Source organism: Crocodylus porosus, unplaced genomic scaffold (genome assembly GCF_001723895.1).
Source record: "Crocodylus porosus isolate Cpor-Errol unplaced genomic scaffold, CroPor_comp1, whole genome shotgun sequence".
Taxonomy (NCBI): Eukaryota; Metazoa; Chordata; order Crocodylia; family Crocodylidae; genus Crocodylus; species Crocodylus porosus.
The window spans coordinates 51,166,746-51,176,344 of record NW_017728907.1 but is presented as its reverse complement, the minus strand read 5'-3'; the positions used below and the strand labels follow the sequence as shown (position 1 = coordinate 51,176,344).

General features: G+C 43.2%; 1 protein-coding gene and 1 long non-coding RNA gene across 2 annotated transcripts in view; one reads left to right on the top strand and one right to left on the bottom strand.

Moving 5' to 3' along the window:
• AGBL4 (ATP/GTP binding protein like 4) overlaps positions 1 to 9,599 on the top strand; it is a 1,420,095-nt gene that overhangs the window by 422,936 nt on the left and 987,560 nt on the right. The window lies entirely within an intron of this gene.
• The window catches only part of LOC109307459, an 18,108-nt gene continuing 9,504 nt past the window's right edge, over positions 996 to 9,599 (bottom strand). The window contains exons 2-3 of the long non-coding RNA XR_002100269.1: positions 7,209 to 7,214; positions 996 to 1,069 (exon numbers count right to left, since the gene is read on the bottom strand). This is a non-coding gene — a long non-coding RNA (uncharacterized LOC109307459). The remainder of the gene's footprint in view (positions 1,070 to 7,208; positions 7,215 to 9,599) is intronic.

The window sequence follows — 9,599 nt, the reverse complement described above, 5'->3', positions numbered from 1 at the left end:
TCCCTTGGGACACTCCATCTGCCCAACCATATCAGCATTCATGAGCTGCCTGGTACCTTGAGGTATGTAGAAAAAACATTTAAATCTGTGTCTATTAGGGTTCTGCGAAATTTCGCCAGCTGTTTTGTTTTGACACTGTTTCAACTCATTTTGAGCTTGAAACAGTGAAATCAAAATGAAACAAAGGGCTTCAAAGCAGCCTCACAACAAACTGAGGCTAGTTGAAATGTTTCGAAACAGCCAGCAGCCAGGTGGTGGGAGACAGGGGAGAACCAGGGCTGTGCTCCCAGTGGCTTTAGGCTTAGCCAGGTGGGGAGCACAGCCTTGGCTCTCCCCGCCTCCCGCGGCAGGAAGCTGATCACAGCGCAGGGGAAAGGAACTGAGCCCCATCACTCAGTTCCCCTCCCCAGTCCTACAGTGGGGCTGGGGAAGGCAACTCAGCCCAGCTAAGCTGAGTTCCCCTCTTCAATGTGATGATTGGGCTGGAGAAACAAACTCCCTTCCCCAGCACGACCATCTGGGCTGAGTTTGTTTCTGCAGCCTGATGGTTGTGCTGGAGAGGGAAACTCAGCTCAGCTGGGCTGAGTTCATTTCCCCAGCCCGATGGAAGCGCTCAGCTCAGCCCGAGTTCCCTTCCCTGATCGATCTAAGCAATGGGGCTCAGTTCCCTTCCCCAGATCCCCGGTCCCAGGCGGCATCCCTCCCTCATCTGGCAGGCAGATGGGGGCCTGCAACTGTGGGAGGACCGGCACAGCCACTGCAGCCCTTCTGGGGTTGGGCCCCGATCTGCCTGCCAGATGACAGAGACTGTGTCAAGCTTCCCTATGATCGCCTACAGGCGAAATGTTGAAACAGCATCGCTGTTTTAATGAAACGAACCAGCAGTTTCAAATCGAAATTCAAAACGAAACGTTGTTCCATCAAACCTCGAAACGCAAGTCAAAACTGAACGGTGCCGTTTTGCACAGCCCTAGTGTCTAGGTCTGAATCATTGCATCTCCCCAAATTGATTCGGCGGGTTCTGATTAGATTCGGAGAGATTAAAGGGTCTCGTGATTTGATTCGGAGACTTGTCTGCTGAAGCGGGCCAAATCTCCGCCTAATTGAATCAGCGACCAAAGCTTCACGCAGCCCTACCAGGCAAGCTTCAGGAAGGGCAGAAATTGTTGGCTGTCCTGTGAATGCCCTGCTGTACTAAGAGTAAAGCAGAAATGGCCTTTTTACAGCTGGTTTCTACAGAAATAGGGGCACTCCATACAAACAAACTCTGGTGCTCTGATAGGGATTTCATAGATTTCATAGACGACATTATGGCTGGAAGGGACCTCAGAAGATCATCGAGTCCAGCCCCCCGCCTGAAGGGCAGGGAGTCAGCTGGGGTCAGAGGATCCCAGCTCAGCTCTCTCTATGGGATTAGTGCATGTTACTTTCCCATGGAGGCAGAAGGTACCTTTACACTTGCGGCTCAACTCCACACACATACTATGTTTTTCTAGTTTTTCTGTTCTCTCATTTCACTTTCCCACTGGCACAGGCACATGGTCGCAATAGCAGTGTGACAGCTCTGGATTTTACAGAGGTGTGGAGTACCTGGGGGTCTAATGGCAGGTTAATCTGCTGCTGAGCGTAGCTTGTTTTTTGGAGTCCCGTTTTCCGTTGACCTGCTCTGACGGGAAGGAGTGTGTGTGTTGGGGTTATCTCCCTCCCTCCACCGCCCCCCACCTTCTGTTCAGCAATGATGCTCTCAGCAACATTTCTCTTGAGAATCTTCTTCATGGCCTTTTATAAGAGCCACAGTGCACTTCCAAGGGCTCATGTTTATTTGCTGAAATGTATGCACCAGCCCTAGAGCTGTTCCTGTCTCCGTGCATTGCTTAGTCCTACTTTTTTATTCCATTTCTTTTCCTTGCTGTAAGGGGAAAATAAAAATGACCCACACATTTAGTGCGCACACGAAGCTATCTCTTCCTCAATAGACTCTGGAGTTTATAAAATACCTTTCATAATCTCTGAAATGAGAATCATTTTGCAAAATTAGCTAGCAGTTGCACCTCAGTTCTTTCTTACTGGTGACTTTGCAAAGGGCATTTGAATCGCAGAGATTGCATTAAAACAATCAGCAGGCTGTGCAAGGAGCCGGTCCACTCAATCAAGAGGAAACAAATTAACCCATTAGTCCTAGTTTGATTTCCTGGAGTGAATTTGAGTAAAATACAGTGGAACTGACATTACCTCTGCGCCATCTCTCAATGATGAGTCTAATGAACCATCTTACACAGGAAGGCAAAAAACACAGTGGGTATCAAATTGTCTGCCGTGGTATCTAATTCTGGAGTCATTTTGGTTATTATAACTGTTTTTCTGAGCTTTTAGAAGTGATGGATCATGGCTGCAAAATGTGTAATGTGAAATACAGGGGTTTCTTAGCCTCAGGGATTCTGAATTCAGAAACATCTTTCACAAACGGCAAGTGTTGGCCTGTCTTACGGGTTCCACTCCAACAAAAGCATGTGTGGCTGGGCTAAGAAAGGCAAGTGATGGTTGAATATGAAATTGGGTTTGACATTTCACAGAAACCACTTGCACTTGAAATAATAGCACACCCGATATGCCGCTTCTTTGCTTTGCAGTTTGGGTTTTTTTGGTTTTGTTTTTTGGTGGATTTATTTTTATTTTTTTTGCCTCTGCTTTAGAATCAGGCAGGAAGTGTATGTGCTACTTCAGCCAGACCCTGTGAAATCAGCACTGCATGTTTTTTCTTGTATCTTATTTTAATCTCTGACTTTGAATGGCAGTTTATATACAAATTAGGAATAAGTGTGAGCAAAGAGAAATGGGTAGCTCAGGTGATAGGCTCTGTGTTTGCTACCCATCCTGCGTTGCTTGCCAGCTCAGCATTGGCTGGGGTCCGTCTTGACTGAAAGTCATTATCATGTGATGGCTGTTCGGTAGTTTGTGTGAAATGAACTGATGAGATCCCCATCAAACAAGCTACTGTTGCAATTACACACGTTTTGGCAGTCTCCGTGGACAAGCATAGGATTAAATGAGAAAGGAGAATAAACTCTCCTCTTACTTCTTAAGGCAGCCTTACCAAATCAGGTCTGGAGCATACTGATGCGTGACTGGAAATCTGCACTGACTCTCTAGGCTGCAGCTCCGACTTGGATACCAAAGGACGTAAAATGTGGATGGGAAAGGTGAAACGTACACAAGTTATTCCCGGTTTCTTTGGAAGTGCTCTCTTACTACGGGTGTTGGAGTTTCTGCAGGTCCAACTTGAATGATTTAGTGCCTAATATTGGTAATACTGAGCAGCCACAACTTTTGAAAACCAGAGTGTAGGTGTATACCACGGGGAAGCCATCCCAGTTTTGAACATGTAGATCTGAGACATTTGCCATAGGTGAAATAGCAAGCGTGTGGGTGAACTGGGATTAAAATGCAGTTGCTCTGTGCTCGGTCTGCTAGACTGCGCTGCCTATCTGATTAAGAAACTTAGCCATTACTAGCTCCAGCAAACTTCCCGAGTCCTTCAGGGTATGTATAAGCAGGTTTGTAAATACCTGAGAAGCAAGGTGTATTAGCTTAAGTGGAGTGCCATGCTAACGCAGCTGTACTGCTTCTGATACCTGGGTTAGTTCATAGAAATTGGAGAGAGGGCTGGAGGGGCCCTCCATGACTCATCTAGTCTAACCCCCTGCTCGAGGCAGGATCATCCCTATCTAAACCATCCTAGACAAATCCATACCCTAATGTCTTAGTAGAACTACGTTCAACCCTGACGCAACGCAAGACATAACCCCTTAACCTGCCAAAGGTAAAGCAAAGGAACCACGGCAGCCGATGCCCTGCAGTTTGTTCAGAGCTTGCCTGCATGTATCTGCGTGGTGCACTACATTGTGTCCTGCAGGCCTTAATGGAAGGAGGAACAAAATCCTTTAGCAAAGCACCTCGGAGAGGCCTGGTGATATTTAATTTAATTGGAAAAAGCGCAGTATGTCGATATGAACTTTTCCCACCCCCTATCCTCCCTCTGTGAGGCACACGCACCATTTCATTTTAGCAGCACAGGGAACACTCAACCACTTCGGGATGTGCCAGGCAAAAAACATCACTGCCAACAATTATGTGCTAGATGTGTGTGGGCATTAACACATGTATTTAAGAGGAATGAAAAAGAAGGTATGCTGGGTTCTTAGCATTTAATCTTTTCGTGAAGCTTCATGCTTTCCCTAACATGTAAATACATTTCAAAAATTGAAAAGCTTCTCTGTGAAGAAAGTAACTTTTAGGAGCCCCTTGGATGAGCCAGAAGTTTGTCAGACTGCCATTTTGTTACCCTCCTGAGAGGGTACATAATCAAAGCTCCTATTAGTCCTCATTTAAATAATTAATGTAATATATTCCAGACACATTGACCATCTGACCACTTATTAATGTGGAAATCCATGGTGCCTTATGGAGCCCATTTTATTTTCATTCACAATCACTAGTAAGCTATTAATTTACTGGTGAACGCACGGGTACACTAAACAGGAGCTTGGTGTTGATGGGCATTTATGCATAGAGGGACTAATCTCGGGCATACGAAGAAAACTCAGCCTCATAAAACGGGTAGGGTTCATGCAAGTCTGCTCTTTTAACATGCAAAGTATTTGTACGTGTAGAGGGGAACTCTTCCCCCAAACTACAGACATCTGCGCTATGGTATACTGCTGTCATACTTCTAAAAATGGTCTTTACCTTTTCCTCTCCAGTTTTGCATTCATTGACCTCCTGATTTATTTACTGTTTAAAAAGTACATTCAGACTTTTTAAAGAAATGGCAGTTCAAGTTCTGGTTCAAGTGTTTACCTGCCTTCCGTAGCAACTCCCCAACTTGCTTCTTTATCATTCATGTTCGAAGTGAAAAGTCATTTCAATTAGAAGCGTGGCTCCAACACAAATAACAGACATCAGAACTGGCAGCTGTACTTTGCAGAAGTGCACGAGACTTCCTTGTTCTTTGAAGAGCTTATTGAATGATTCAGGAAAATATAATTGTATGTCAATAGTGCAGGGATAGGTTTATGCCCGTTTATGACCATTATCCTGGCAGCCTGATGTAGATACAGAAAGTTAATTGTCTCCGGAACAATGAACAATTAGGCGTTCGTCCCTATTTCAGATGATCACTCGAAGAAGAGGTGCTGGGTTGGGGATGCTGTATTCTCCAGTGTCTTTGATCACTGGAAGATGTGATAGAATTGGCATTTCATCCCCCTTCGTAGCTGGGACAGTATCAGTCTTCAGTATTGTCTTCTCCATGCCATATCTATGTCTGAAGTTTGCTAGGAAGAAAGGGTTATTGGAAGAAGTCAGGTTGTCACTAACTTTACTTAGGAAAGACGGTTAGAAGCAGGGTGGATTTGTAACTAGCTAGTTTGTTTGTGTTCAGTGCTAGTTTTAGTTTTTTTGATCAAAGACAAATCGTCATGTATGTAAAGCCTGTCAATAATTTGCCCATTGCTAGATATGTTCATTGCCTCTCCCAGTGCTGAGATGAAACCTCTACCTTTGTGACTGGTCTAAATTCAATAAGGGGTGGCACTGTAACCCACTCCTGCCCCCCATGAGCCAGTTATATTGTCTTTACCTCTGTTTTTCTTGGAGTTTTCCATTGGTTGATATAGTCATCTTCCTCCATTTCTTATCCTACTGGTAGTATAATTCAATTGTACACTGCTGTGCAGTCTCTTAAATTGTTTATTCTACAGTGGCAAACTGTCCTGTATTCAGTACTAGGTAAACTTAGGATCCTAGGGAATAAAATGTTGTACAGGTTTCCCTTGCTTTATGCTGTACATGCATTCCTGGAAAACGGCGCATAACTCAAATTCACATGAAGGGAACCTACTTTACAATGTAACAAACCGGGACACGTTCCAGGACCTCGACTGTACTGACCCCCAGACCCACTTTTACAAGACAATTTTGGTACTCACCAACAGTAGACAGTACACACAAGCACCGGGGGGTGGTGAATGGTTAGTTGGTGTGAAGAGAGGATGGTGAAGGCTTCACTGACGGACTAGGGCAAGGGGTAGGAGATAATCTAGCAGGACGCTTAGAAGCCATACTGGGGATGGCAACTACAAAAACACATGTTGCAGACATTGAGCAAGCAGCACAGATCCACACAGGAGACTATTTTGGTGCCCATCACTCCCACAATGCACTGCACAAAGCAGCTTCCACCACACCGATCGCATAATAGTGACTTTACCTTGCATATAATTAATTGTTTATGTAAAAAAGGGTCATCACATAAGAGCAAATTCGCACATACACACCCCATACAGCGAGGGAAACCTGTAGTATTAATATGAGATCCCATTCATTCATAGATTGTAAGGCTGGTAGGGGCCGTGGAAGATCGCTGGGTTCAGCTCCCTGCACCAAGGAGCAAAGATAACCGAGGGTCAGGTGACCCCAGCGAGGTGACTGCATAGTCTCCATGTTCTCAGAGATTAGCATTACAATCTATGCTGTTGGGAACATTAAATGCAATGTGCATGCGTGGTCCAAATCTAGCCTTCCTACGAAGATTTTGGCTTCTGGGGAGCTCTGCCTGTGCAAGGACTGGATTAGGGCTGTGCCTCTCATGTCCCAGTGATGTCTAATGCCCTTAGCACCCTGGAAGTTGGGAATTTAGTGTTCAGCACTTCACATGAGGCAGCCTGTAGAAACCTGAAGGATCAGCTGTTCATTGGGAGATAATTACTGAATACCAGGACTTTTATTTCTCTCCTTTTTCTCCTCTTTCTTTCCCAAGTTCAGCCATACTTTCATTAACTGGAATTCACCAGTGAATATAGCTACTGTCTTCACTGAATAGATTTGTGTTCCTCTTCATCCAGCAACATACCATATTTACTGGCAGATCACACGCACCCTTTCCCCGAAAAGCAGCCGTCCAAAATCAGGGTGTGTGTCTCAAGCAGGAAAACTGATTTTTTTTTTCTTTGCTGGAGTAGAAGCATGGAGGACTCGAAGCAGGCAGACACTGCTGCGAGATGGCTGTCTTGCCTTTCCCTCTGCCAGCCTCTGAAGGAAGGGGCAGAGTTCACCCTTCACGGGCAGAGCTGTGGTCGCAGCATCTGACCAAGTGAGCTCACACTCTTGAAAGCTTATGCTATATATCTCTAAATCATATTTATCCTGACTTCAGACTAACCCAGCCAACTGCGTCTCACTCCCTCACCACCACTGTAATTGGGATTCCTTGCAGTCAACCATGACTAGAAACCCCTTTTTCTTTTCTTTACTCCTAAAACAAGGTGCCTGTTTCATTTGGCGGTGTGTGATAGGTGACGAATTCTGGTGTATGGCCTCCAGTTTTTAAGTTCTTTATAAATATTTAAAAATAAAAGTCATGGGTATAGGTCTCTCCCTCCCTCTGTTGCCCCAGGTTTTAGGAGGAGTGCTGTGATTGTTTTACCTCTGGAAATGGCCAATTCCATGGTCAGGCTGTGGTTGTATACACGGGAAAAGAATCCTAACTATGAATCAAAATTCAAGTGATAGGTATTAATACAGGACACTTAGAGGTTTAGCAAGTGCTGTAAATGTTTTCACATTTTAAATGGGAACAGTTTTTATACCTTGCCTTCAAATTGCTTCTGAATAATAGATGCTGCTGGTTCTTCAAGTCTTGGAATTTGCTATTACATCCATACTATGCCATTTTGCATCTTATATTTTCTGCCTTTTTTTTAGGGAGAAAAAGAGCTGCTTTTAAATGTGATTTTTTTTTTTTATAAAGCTGAGACATATCTATACCGGCAAAATCTAGCGCTGTTAGGGCTGATAGAAAAATGGAAAAGATTAATAAACTTCATGCATGGCTTGCTATTTCAGCTGTATATCAAATGGGAAATATATATAGTACTGCATCTATGTATTTCGGTTCTTTTGGGGGAAGAAACGCCTTTTGCAAAAATAGTTACATATGATGTAACTTGCACCATTACTACTAAAAATACAGCTACAGCTATGTTTCTTTTGCATTAGACTTTACAACTGGTGTACTAGGATTTGTGTTATTATCATTCACAAGTAACACTGAGCATCACTCACATCACTGAAAGTTATTGATAAAAATCTGAACCTGTAAATAGAATGTGACTGCTGTTCTGCTCTGCCGGTTTTGATGGGAGAAACAGCATTTCCCCAGCAGATTATGTACTTGATTTTACACTACTGTATTAGATGATTCAGTCAGTCACAGGCTCACTAGTATACCCTTGTGGAGGGCAAACAATAAACGCTTGGAAGTAGTTCTTGTAAAACAGAAAAAAAAACCCTGTCTCAACTTTATCTTGCAGATTTTTATCTGAATATTAATGCTGAGGTTTAGCTTATTTTATGCAAATACGAATCATTATTTTCCAATAATAGTAACAATTAATCAGTCCGATACCATATCGGATCAACACAGGGTAAGAGATGCAAATTATGCCTGGTCAGGAAATAGTGCTTTTGCTTACTCCCAACTTCAGTTTCAAGCACAAGATAGCAGTGCTGTTTTCTGTACAGGCAAGTAACTGTTTTCTGTAGGTATTATTCATAGAGGCAATCCCGCTGAAGTCAGGTGTACTATTTGTGTGTATCAAGACAGTAGATCCGGACATCAGACTACAAGTTTACTCACCTGTGACTGTGGCCAAATCTATAGTATATAGTTTTGCTTTTAAAATAGTTACAACATAGTTCCTCTCTCTGTATGAAAAGTTTATGTAGGATCCAGTGCAAAAATTCTTGTTTAGGCAAAACTCCATGACCGCTTATTTACCAGCGCGCTGCTCGGCATTACAAAGTGTTATGTGATGGGCTATAACATTTCCATTGTTGCAGTGCCAGAAATATGCCCAGAATTTACAGGTACCTTGACTCATCTATAATAATCCCATATGGATTGACACACAGGCCTGGTCTCTCCTTTTTCATGTCCTGATTTGTAGTAAAAAAAAAAATAGATAGCTCATTTGACTCTAAGGACTGATCCGTACAACACGCTGTCACTATTTGAATGCAGTTGGTGAAGAATGAAGTCAACTGCCATGATAAACAGACCATTATCAGTTATCTAGTCTCGATTTATATGTTATAGTTTGATAAAAACCTAGATGCCATTCCTGTCTTTACTGTAGTTAGTTGACAATGCTGAGTGTATTTTCTCCAGGTCTACACTGACCTCAAGGTCACGTACAGGAGTTTTATTAGCTAATTTGATTTTCCCCAGTCACGGCCAGATATTGTAAATTTTTGTAGTGAAAATCATGAGGAAGAGAAGAGCATCCCAGTGCCTTCATTCCTCAGCCCATTGATTTCTGGCTTGAAATTAGAGTAGCCTTTAAAGGGAAGGCTTCTAAATACTGTAGTACTTTTGGGCAGGAGGAAATGAAAAGGTGTCATTTTCTTTAATATAATGGAGTTAAATTAAAAACAGGTTCTTTGCCTAATGCAAGTGGATTTGTAGGATGCCCTCCAGAAGGTCCTACTGGTTTCTAATGATTGTGTGCATTTAGAAACTGGACATATAAAAGCCTTCAGCC